At 41.0% G+C, this 12,410-nt stretch overlaps 1 long non-coding RNA gene across 1 annotated transcript; it reads right to left on the reverse strand.

Moving 5' to 3' along the window:
* Positions 1-5,410: 5,410 nt before the first annotated feature.
* On the reverse strand, positions 5,411-12,070 carry LOC128854157 (uncharacterized). Its single transcript, XR_008453088.1, has 3 exons — positions 11,956-12,070; positions 11,708-11,857; positions 5,411-7,851 (listed from the first exon to the last, which is right to left on the reverse strand). It is a non-coding gene; the product is annotated as an uncharacterized LOC128854157 (long non-coding RNA).
* Between the last annotated feature and the right edge of the window lie 340 nt (positions 12,071-12,410).

Below are 12,410 nucleotides of genomic sequence, written 5' to 3' on the forward strand. Positions count from 1 at the left end.
GTCTCCTTCCTCCATGTATTGAACACTGTAACCACTTGGGCAATGACTGAAGGAAATTTGAGAATAAGTTCCTGTAGACACAGATCCTAATTTCTAGAGCAAACACTGTCTAAAGTAGTATCTCCAGCTCTGCACTGCATTCCTCGCTGCATCAGGACATAAGAGTGTGACCTAAGTGTAAGAAAATGAGATTGTTCTGGGCCACGTCTTCTGGTTGCACTGTGTGACACTCCTCCGAGAACTTTTGCATGGCTCTGCTGGCTTTGAGCCAACCAAAGATTAAACATCTTGGTCAAGGAAGCCCCGAGAGAGTCCTACAGGCTGTGTGGTTTCTGCAAACTCCCTCCTGAAGCAGCTTATTTACAGCCAGCCCCAGGCCATCTTTGTGCAGAGGAGCTTTCTCTTCTCCCTCCCTATCTCTCTGGAACTGCCTGGAGTCCTTCTGCAAACAGGTCAACAATGGTCCTTGCTTTGAGAAATGTGCAAAGGTTGCCACAGTGACTTTCTTTGTAAAGGCTGTAAAAGTGAAAGAGGAATAATCAGGAAAGCTAAGGTGCAGCTGGAACTAAATTTGGCAAGTGAAAAATTATGAGGGTTTCGCCAGGTGCATTTGTCAGAATCATAGAATAGTTTTGTCTGGAAGGGACCTTAAAGATCATCCAATTCCAACCCCCCTGCCATCAGCAAGGGTACCTCCCACCAGACCAGGCTGCCCAAGGTCCCATCCAACCTGGCCTTGAACACTTCCAAGGAGGGGGCAGAGACAACTTCCCTGGGCAACCTGTGCCAGTATCTCACCACCCTCAGTGTGAAGAATTTCTTCCTAATGTCTAATCTAAGTCTTCCACCTTCCAATTTAAAGCCATCCTGCCTCATCCTGTCACTCCATGCCCTTGTGAAAAGACCCTCCCCAGCTTTCTGGTAGCCCCTTTCAGGTACTGGAAGGTCACTATAAGGTCTCCCCTTAAGGAAAGGTGTTTGAAACGGAAGAGAAAATTGTATCTTTCCTGATAAATAAGACAGAACATCTGGTAACAACTTAAAAGGAGAAGGCTGAAGTTCTCTACGCTGTTTTTGACATTGTTTTCACTGACAGTTGCTCTTCCTACTTCTCTAGAGTCCCTGAATCTCCCAAAAGAAAAAAAATAGAATGCATATTCACCTGAAATGTAGCCCAAACAATAGACAAGCCTTCTTGATGAGGATAATGCCTCCAAGTAGATCAAAGATGATTAGAGCGGCAAAGCAGAAAAACATAATATTAAAATGATTTTAGTAGTATGTTCAGCAACTCCCTACAAAAAGTTTTTCCTCCAGGCATCTGAATAGCAATAGGCGTTCCCAGAAGCATCTTGTGTCTCAGCATGCATAAATCATCAAAACATGCAATGAGAAGGAAATAAAGCAAGCAAAAAAGAGAGGATGGAGCAAGCAAGAAAAAAGAAAAACCCAAATCAACACCCCCCAGCCCCAAGAACAAAAAAAAGACCTCAGGGCAAAAGAAGCCCAAGTGAGTCCTAGGGAGCTGAAGTGCTGTATGAGAAACCTTCTAGTGAAAGCAGTTCTGCTGGTTTCAGGAGGAAGCAGCTCTTCCTCCAGGGCATCAAGAATAAAAGCAAGAGCTTTTGGAAACAATAGTTCATCATCTTTCTCTTTAGTTTCCAAGTGTGGAAAGAGTTGTCATTTTCATCTTCCCCATGTGCAATCTTAAAGCTAGTAGGAGGAGGTGGTTCATATTCAGACATCTGTTGAGCAACATCCCCAGGTCGTTTTCCAATGGGCAGCTTTCCAACCATTCGTCCCCAAGCTCGTGGTGTTACATGAGGTTGTTGTGGCCCAAAGGCAGGGCCTAATATTTAGCCCAGCTGAACCCAATACAATTGGCTTTGGCTCATCGATCCACTGTGTCCAGATCCCTCTCTAAAGCTTTCCTTCTACCAAGCAGATTAACAGTCCTGCCCAACTTGCCTAAAGCTGGAGTAGATGCTCCTATACTCTATGCAAAAGGTAAATTCTCTCCTAAACCTCTCTGCAGAACTTAAAAGCTTCAATAGAGAGCTGACTCTTTAGCCTTATCACCTGTTTCTGTCTTCATGAAAGCTAATGATCTCAAGGCAGCACAAATTAGTTGGAAATTTAGGATGAAATTTCTAAATGGAAGGGTCACTAGATAGGCTGTAAAAAAAAAGGCGTGTGTCTAAAAGGAAGACCTTCAGGTAGACTAAACCCTGTAGAGAACTGCAAGCTCTTACTCAGCCAACTGGCCATGCTTGCCATGGAAGGCAGAAGACAGTAGAGGGGAAGTATTCCTCATACAGGATCCTCTCCACAAAATTTTCTGTGAAGAGCTGTAAAGCACAGTGATGTTCCCCATCTCCTTTTTATAGATTTCTTGTCTTTACTATGAAAGATTCATGGCAAGTAAAACGAGCATCTCGTCAGTGCTAGTTCCTTTACACCAAGGCCAAGTCATTGGTTTGACAGTCTCATTCAGCTGAGAGACCAATTAATCCTTGTCACAGGGGGAGTATGTTGCCTAAGAACACATAAACTTCTGTAAAATAAATCAGGTGCAGACACATTTTGATGCTGGAAAACACTGGGAGAGATGGAGGGGAGACACAAGAACACATTGAGAGTTTTCATGTGTTTGATCATTCCTTGAAGGAACGGATTTCATTAGGAACTTCTAGTGTGCAACTACTGTTTCTGCAGATGGACATAACAAGTTTTGGCTGCCTTTTATCTGAGTGTGTTCAGTTTGTCAATGTAAGGAGGAAGGAAAGCTCAAGGATCAAAGAGTGGTCTCAGCACTCATTGTACAGAGATAAGGTCTGATTCAGGCTCTCAGTCTGGTATTACACCATTTATAATATCACACCATTTATAATTCCAGTGGGAATATTACAGGATGAATTCAGGAGCTGAGTGTGATTACACCTGATTTACACCAGAGGATGTAAATCAAGCTTACTAAGTGCTTGCTGTAATCATAGAATCAGAAATCAGAGAATCATAGAATGGTTTGGGTTGGAAGGGACCTTAAAGATCATATAGTTCTAACCCCCCTGCCATAAGCAGGGACATGCCCCACTAGGCCAGGTTGCTCAAAGCTTCATCCAAGCTGACCTTGAACACCTCCAGGGATGGGGCAGCCACAACTACTCTGGGCAACCCATTCTAGTACCTGACTACCGTCACAGTAAAAAAAAATTCTTCCTAATATCTAATCTAAATGCACCCTCTTTCAGCTTAAAACTGTTCCCCCTCATCCTGTCACTGCACTCCCTGATAAAGAACGCTTCCCCAGCTTTCCTGGAGTCCCTTTAAGTACTGGAAGGCTGCTCTAAGGTCTTGCCAAAGCCTTGTCTTCTCTAGGCTAAATAAGCCAAACTTTCTCAGCCTGTCCTCATATGGGAGGTGTTCCAGCCCTCTGACCTCCTTTGTTGCCATCTTCTGGACTCATGTTACTGTATTACACATATATACACACACACAAGTAATATATGGTATTGATCTGTGTACATTTTTACAGTATTTCTTTTTAGTGCTACTTAATGCTCTGAAATATTTCTTTGCAGGGACTGACACAGGCCCAAGGTACAGGGTGTTAAGTACCTTCCATAAATGAAGTGTTCAATGAACTTCTAAACACCTCCTTCTTCTCCTCTCAGCTTGTGTGAAGAAGAGTCTTTGTTTCACATGTACATTGTTTTTATTTTTGGTAGGTTGCTTCAGTAGTTTCAAGTCTTCACTTACAGCATTATTTTTTTTTTTAGGTCATCATGTCTGGGTTTTGACTGCCAAGGAGAAGGTGTCTGTGATGTGGAGTGAGGTTCTGCCCAGCACCAATACTTCCAGATTAAAACCAAAAAGTGGTGACATTCAGTCATCACTACCTGGGATTTCCCAAATTCGTTTTTGATCCTATATAACCAGCAACCGGAGAACGCCCACTGGTATTCCGCTCCTTCTGGAGTCACCAACAGATCAGTTTCGTGAAAGCAAAACAGGGTCCTGTTGAGTACCTGTTCTGACTTGAGCTGAGCTATCAGTACTCCTTCAGACTGTATTCCCTTTGAAGAATAAACATTGAGACAACTTGTAGTAGTTCACTCTTAACATAGTAGCATTTTTATTATATTAAACAATCTGAAAATTAAGAAGGAGTTATTTTGGTTTACATTATTTTTGCAACAGGAAGGTTTCACTGAGTCAATATAATAAACACTCATTTTTAGAACAGGATGATATTCCACAGAATGAGATAAAATGGAAGTTCTGGGCCACAGAAAGTCCTGTTCGGGGCTTGATATAACCACTTCCAAGGGGGAAGACTTTTCTTCTCAGAAGAGGAAAGTTTTAAAATTGCTTCTGACCTTTAGGTATCTTTGAACAATATTATTATGCATAATCTTTCGTTCTTCACCCTTTATGCTTCCGATAGAGCTTCTTTCGACAGAATACATTCCTTTTCCAGTACAATCTCTGCATTTTCAAAGTTCAGTCCCACATTGACATTTACAGAAAGTTTTTTATCATTATTGCTGGAAAAGTTTGAATGCCAGAATCACTGTGGGATTAACTAATTAATATTTTGAAAGCAATTTTAGGAAGAAAACCAGAAAAGGATAACACACTTTTCTATTTTTGATTAAAACTAGTGCTCCATTGTGCAGATTCTCAATTTAACTTAATGCCAAAAAAAGGTCTCAATACAGGAATTGGCTTAGTTGGGCTTTTGCAATCAAACCTGTTCAGCAGAGTGCTTAAAACACAGCTGGATACTGTCCTGAATTGAGACTATCCAAGACAAAGACAACAGCATGCAGAAATTCTCCTCCTGGATCAGTAAAGGCAATGGCAACAGAACAAGAGATACTGAATTTTCATAATGAAACTTTCACAAATTCGTTGTCCTGTCCCTCAGTAGTCTGCTCCTTATTGCAGAATGGAACTAAGACCTCTCTGAGGATGTCTCCACGTAGTCCTCCAGCACAGGATTAAGAAAACACAGGCTTGAGTTTATCAGACAGAAGCACAATCTCACTGGTGGGACTCAACACAAGGAGCATTTCTTCAAAAGACATCAGACTAAGTTCACCTCTAGTACTTAGAACAATGAAGAAATACAATTTTTTTTGGTTTTGTTTTTATTTCCCCTCAGGAAGAATCAGCCATTAGTTGCTGAATTGGCTTTACATTTAATAATAAAAGTTTCTCTGGGTTGCAGAAGGAGTCAGATCCAGACTAAGTGAGAAGCATGGAAATAAGAATTGCAATATCTAAATATGAGAGCCTGGAGAAAGCCTAAGTTCTCCTTATAACCCCTGAAGACATCTCTGAAAGCCTTCGGAAGGCAATTTAGACCAATTAACTGAGCAGCTACTTGTCTTTGCTTACTACGTGGGAAAGTCAGGCTTTTCAATGCTGCTACAGAGCCAAGGAAGCCCTCCAAAGCAAAGTCAGTGGCAAATGTCATCTTCAAATGAAGACAGTCATCCAAGATAAAGATGGTCCGAGATCTAAGATCTTATTTTCTAGCAAATGCTTGTGCATTACTAGCAAAGAGGAAGTCATAGTCCTCAGAACAGAATGCTTCATGTTTACTCCTTTCTAGCTGAGCAAACTCACCATAGGTGCAACCAGTTTGCCTTCTGTGTGCTGTGCTGTCAACCTCCTGCAGTAGAGGAGGAGCCCAGAGCATTAAAGATCAAGTTATTATGAAAAAGAAAGGTAGTGTGACAATGTTTTGGGAGGAAATCAGTGCAGCGTTATGAAGTTCATACATCTAAATTCTCTCTTCTCCCTGGAGAGTCACATGGAATTTATATAAGGGAGATTTTGTCACCTTAGTTCGGGATACTTTTAAGCAAACACATGCGGTAACTTCATGGGCAATTTGACATCAGAGGTAAATCAGTGAGTTCCTCATATTCCTGGAGAGCTAATTGGTGCTATGAACAATGATTGTTTTTGAGGGCTATGTATGATTTAATCCCCTTACCTGGATATAGTTTTGTACTTTATTCTAGGGTGGTACAAACTCACATTTTGAATCTGGTGTTTGCCCAAAGCATCCTGTTCACTATGTCTTCATTACCATTCAGGCAAGTCATTGCTTTCTCCACCTCATTCCCACTGTAAGTATTGATTTATCTGTGTATTTCTTTTGGGATAAAGGTAGTTCTTACTGTCCTTTTAAGCTACATGAAATACTCATGGGTAGAGCACATCCTTTTCTGATTCGTTTCATACCAATGAGAAGGAAACAAAGAGAATGGGAAAACCACATGGGTAAAAGCTTTGGTAATGGGCATGCCAAATGGAAGAAACCCAAGGAATAACCAGTTCCAGTGGACAGATAGGATCCTGTCACCATGGAGGAGTTAAAGAAGTTTTCTGCATGAAATCAACTAACTCCAAGGTAATGCAAAGAGCTAGTTGGAAAAAACATCCCTGAGGAATGGCAGTCCTATATTTGCATTGCGTGGTTGGAATGGGCTCATGAAAATTTCCTGTCAAAGCCCTGATAATGGCAGTGAGAGACCCGCCTGCACTAGGAGAGGGGAAATAGCCCTGAAACTGAGGATTAACCAGACAGAAATATATAGTCTTTTTGTTTAAAGCTTTTGTCCTAAATAGCAGCCCTTTGCCTGAAGTGCCTGATTAGCCAGCTCTGTGAGAGCAGAAGACCAGCACCTGCACTGAACCTACTGCAGAGACAACGGTCATGGACAAGAGGGACCATAAATGCCGGGAGTGGAGGGAAGGACAGTAGGATCCATCCCAGAGGGCTCAGAGCCAGAGGAGCAGCACTTGTGCTGAGTGCCTGCAGAAAGCTTTGGAAGGAGGACATTGTTGTTTCCTTTATTCCTTGCCTTGTTACAAGAGCGCTTCTACTGAATGAATGAAGCATGACAAGATCTGGTGACTGGAAACTGAAATTAGATAAATTCAAACTATAAATAAAATGCTGTTTTCCAGAGGGAGGGTGGCCATCCGCCAGGCAGCTCCTCGAAGGCTGTGGTGCAGTCTCTCACCACTGACGCGATGGTCTGTCAGGAAGCTGTGCATCACAGTACTGAATTCAGAGCAGGAATCTCTTCTACAGAGTGTCACACTAAACAATCTGTCCTTTCAGTAGCTGGAACTTCGATGACTGTTTTCCACCATCTCTACAAGGCATTATTAGTAATTCCTCCCTCAGATCTTCTCTTTACAATTTCCTTCTGTTTCTTACCACAAACCTCCTGAGGAGCCACTTGGACAATAAACTCTGTGGTGGAGGTTTTCAAATCTACCTCCATGTAAGTCCCAGTAATTTTTCAGAAAATTGGCTGTCCAAAATTCTCAGTCACCTTTGAATTTCTCTGCATTTATTTTTTAGTGTCATGCAGACAATAATCATTCACCACTAGGAAGCACTTTGTCCTCCAATATCACTATCTGATAACTGAATCACTAGAGAAAACGTCAGTTATTTTTTGACCTTCCTTTCCTTCTATTTAATCACCACCTTTAAAGAACTCTTCCAGAATATGTATTATTTACTACACTAATGGGGAAAGTGAAACACTGCTGCAATTTAATAGGCAGCAGTAAAGAATGAGAAGTTTCAATGTATCGTTAACACCCTACAATTGTTATTAACCTTTAGAAAAATCTAGTTATCTGCAATTATGCATAGAAAATCATATAGGACTGCAGGACTAGACTAATGGTTTGCCTACCAAGGATCCCCAAAGGTATCTGTGTTCTTGTTCTTAGTCACTGATGCAGTACATTAAAAACCCAATTCCATACAGCTGTTTGCCGACCATTAGGTTTTCATTCACATTGGTCATATCCCTGCAAAAGAAAACATGAAATTTAAAAAAAAAAAGGAAGAGAAACCAGTTTTGTACCAACACAGTAAGTAAGCATGACTACTGGAGTTTTCATCAGTGCCTTATGCATATCAATGCATTGAAATGACTGCTAAAAACTGAGCTTTTCAGAAGACAGTGCATAAATTTAAGAAACAAGAAGAAACTCAAGAGTCTTGGATATTATTTCAGTGTACATGATCGGAGAACTGAGCCTGATATTTGCTGCTACCTTCTACTGGTATAAACATCTTGTTAAAGCCCGATACCTAGTGCTTCTATTTTTTTTGTCCATCAAAGCTGTATTGGAGGATTAAATCTATCATTCTGCTTTTTAGAACAACAATGACTGTCTTATTAACCAGCTAGCTGTCTGTAGTTCTATTAAAAACCCACACTATTCTAATGAAAAAGAAGAGTATGACAAAGCTTCCCCTACTTCTATGTCTTAAATTTTTGGGGCGTTTTTTAACTGTGCATGCAGAAGAATATAAGGGTAAGAATTGCTTATAAATAATATTTGATGTTGTCAGACTAAACCCAAAAAGTGTAACACAGGACAAACCTTTGTATTATTTGTCAGTTCTGCAGTGACTCTAAGTTGCAGCTAAAATGTCTGGCTGGAAGTTTGTCCCACAGATCAAAAGAAGTGTTCGAGGGAAATGATTCTGCTCCTCTCTCTGCTCTTGTGAGACCCCACCTGGAGTACTGTGTCCAGTTCTGGAATCTCCCACATAAGAAGGGTATGAGACTGTTGGAACAGTTCCAGAGGAGGGCTACAAAGAAGATTAGAGGAATGGAGCACCTCCCATATGAGGACAGGATGAGAGCATTGAGGTTGTTCAGCCTGGAGAAGAGAAGGCTCTGGGGAGAACTTAGAGCAGCTTCCAGTATCTGAAGGGACCTTCAGGAAAGTTGAGTAGGGACTTTTTACAAGGTCATGAAGTGATAGGACGAGGGAGAACAGCTTTAAATTGGAAGGGGAAAGATTTATATCAGACATTAGGAGGAAATTCTTCACACTGAGATTGGTGAGGCACCGGCACAGTTTGCCCAGGGAAGTTCTGGCTGCCCCGTCCCTGGAAGTGTTGAAGGCCAGATTGGGTGGGGCCTTAAGTATCCTGGTGTAGTAGGAGGTGTCCTTTTTGCATGGCAGTGCATTTGGAACTGGATGATCTTTAAGGTCCTTTCAAACCCAAACTATTCTCTGATTCTACCATTCTATGATTTTGAGAGTCAAAGCAGAAGCTCAACTCTGCAGAAAAAAATCTTTTGCATAGGAGGAAAAGTACTATGTTGATTTAAATCTAAGTACAGCTATAACATTCACCTAAGCTTCAGAGAAAGCTTAGCCTTATCTGTGAAAGGTACATTGTGAGAAAAATAAGTACAAGAAGAATGCGAATGGACTAAATATTCAGGTACGTGGTGGTCAAGGAGAAAAGCTGTGTGAGGTACACCTTCATCTAATTTTCTGTCTTCTCTCATTGGATGACATTGCAGTGGTCTTTTAATAACCTTTCCAAGTTACCAAGAGATGAGCGTTCCTCAAGTTCTGATAAAATAAGAGAAGCTTGAAATTAAACTGTCATCTGACACATAACAGGAAACACTACTCTTCTTCCGAGTCTGCAAAAGGTGACTGTGCAAGAAGGATATGCACACCTAAAATTATGAAGCAACTATTTATTGGCTAACAAACACAAAATATAGCTGGGATTTAAGGAGCCTGGTGACAGTCACCCCTCCACCAAGCTCCCCAGAGCTTTTGGTGGTGGAGCAGGATGGGAGGGATTAGTCCCTGCAGCTCCCGGGTTCTTTCCTCAGTGGTACTGCTTTGCCATTTCCTGTTGACCTAAAACCTTATGTCACTGGTGACCAGGCTGTTCAGGTGATCCAGCTGGCTGAGTCTCTTGATGGAAGGAGGCTGTAGAGGAGCTTACAGAGGAAGGAGTTGCCTACGGAGCATAATGCAGCAGTAAGAAAGCTGAGACCCACTGTCCTCAGCCTCTTTCTCTGTCCTTTTTCCTATGTAATCGTAGAATCAAAGAATCATACAATAGTTTGGGTTGGAAGGGACCAAGTATTCGTTGCAGAGGCAACAATGTCAACTTTATTATTAAATTATCAAAATTCATCTTCTCTGCTTATGACATAGCTGCAACACTATGGCAGGTATTAAAATGTTCATAAAATTGCAACAATCCTTGCAGTATCTGGTTAGTTTACAAAACGCTTACAGACTCCTACAAAGTTCTGCATTCCATTACCAGAGTTTTTTTCCACTGTAGCTCCCTAAGATACCTTTTTATGGCAGAAATTACACTTAAAACAAGAGTTTTTTCTTGCCAGTGGTGTTGCAGTTACAAGGCAGGACTTTTCACCACGAGCTATGGACCATAAAAGTTTATATGGTTTCAAAGAGAGGCTGGAAAAGTTCACAGAAGAGAAACACACTGACAGTTGCTAATTTTACAGAAACTACTCCCAGTTCAGGAAGTGCCAGAGCTGCAAATAGTAATGGGCTGGGAGAATCATCAGAAAAATACAATATATGCTTGTCCTGCTCCCATATAGTGCCTCAGGCTGTTTGACCACCACTGGAAAGCAGACAAATTGACCCACTAAAGCCATTCTTATGTAAGATAAGCAAAATCATGCTAACTCGTTTAATTGCTCAGTACCAATCATATGGGATTGTAGTGATAGAATTGGGGGCAATGGGTATAAACTGGAGAGGGGCAGATTTAGACTAGACATAAGGAGGAACTTCTTCACTGTGAGAGTGGTAAAGCACTGGAACGGGTTACCCAGGGAAGTTGTGGATGCCCCATCCCTGGAGGTGTTCCAGGCCAGGTTGGATGGGGCCTTGGGCAGCCTGATCTAGTGGAACATGTCGCTGCCCATGGCAGGGGGGTTGGAACTGGGTGATCTTTAAGGTCCCTTCCAACCCAAACTACTCTATGATTCTATGATATTATTGCATATGTTTTCTTCATGTTTAATGGCTTATAAATGCTGAAATAAACTTGACTGAAAAGGAAGCATTCATAGAAAGAACAGAACAAGCTTATATCTTGTTAAAGGTATAGACTATTATGATATTTAACTTTTTGATCTCCATGCCTCTTGTCAAGAATTGTAATGGCTTGCTCTAAATCTTCTTCATGTTAGGCCATACACTGTGCTCTTATTAATGTCAGCTTCTTGTTTATTTGTGAATGAAGTTGGTATCCAATCTGTTGGTGTCCAATTCAGTTCAAACTGCACAGATAAAAGCAAGTCAGGAGTTTCAGATCTGAGTCTGTCTTTCAGAGGAGGCTCTAATGTTTTTTTTCTCTGTCTGCACCCTCTGCAACATGCAAAGGCACGGGAAAATAACACGGTTCTGCCAGCCTGGCTCCCAAAACCTTACCTTGGCAGAGCAAGAAGAGGGAAATTAAAAATTATGACAGTCAGCAGATCTGGGATAACCTGAATCAAAACACAAAGATGCAAGAGAATACAATACATGTAAACCTGACAGCAGAGTTCAAATCTAAAAAAAAACAGGGGCCGAGAGCTAACAGAAATTGTTAAACCAGCAATTCTGAAACAGGTGCCTCTACTGTGCATGCAGCATCTGATGTAAACGTATCTAAAAATCCTGTGAACTCTCCTCAGATGTCTGTCAAAAAAAAAAAAAAAGAATCTTCAAAAGTTGAAAATAATTTGCTTAAAAATAGATTGAAGTGAAAACAATATTGAAATGTTTGGCAATTTATTTAATGAGGCAGTTTCTAAACTACAGCACAAAAAAAAAAAGATTATATAATGGGTGTCAAGATAATAAATCTTACCCAAATTCTTCTCATGCTTCTGAGTCATTTAGCCTGTTGTCCTTTTGAGCTGTCACTTGAACAAAGGCATCTGAAATGAACAAATTTGGTAACTCACGGTATTTGTCTTCCTTCAGGAAACATTCTTTTTCTCCAGAAGTCTCTAACAGGCTAAAAAGCGACACAAATAAAAGTGAAACGCCAATAAGAAAGACAACTGAAACTTTGAGAATTCTATTCCAGGCACAGCTGCTGTGCCCACCACGTACCTTTGATATACAGCTCAGAATTTAAAGAAAAGTTATGGAAACTATATCTCTTATTGGAGAGTTTTTGAGAATCAAATAATACAACTACAACACTGCACAAGTACAGAGTTATGAAAGCATACCCAAATTGGCTTGGCTATCAGAAGCTGTACAAATGCCTTAGTGTGACTCCTCCCTGAAGCATCATACTCAGCTTACAGAATTTGTGATTCCTCCAATACCCGGATTTAACTCTCTGAGGGCTAACACACATATATCCCTGTACAGGACTGAATAATCCAATGAAAAAAAAGTGCTATGCTTTGAGCTTATGATACAGTTTGAAAGAGGGACTGTCCTACTAGCAGATCAGCATCACTTGAGCAGTGACTCCAAGCTGCACATACAGTTGCCAAACTGCAAAGCAAGTTGTTTTATCTTTGGGTGCCTCCACTCCCTGCCCACATCAGAATAAA

Source organism: Cuculus canorus, chromosome 1, assembly GCF_017976375.1.
Source record: "Cuculus canorus isolate bCucCan1 chromosome 1, bCucCan1.pri, whole genome shotgun sequence".
NCBI classification, from domain to species: domain Eukaryota; kingdom Metazoa; phylum Chordata; class Aves; order Cuculiformes; family Cuculidae; genus Cuculus; species Cuculus canorus.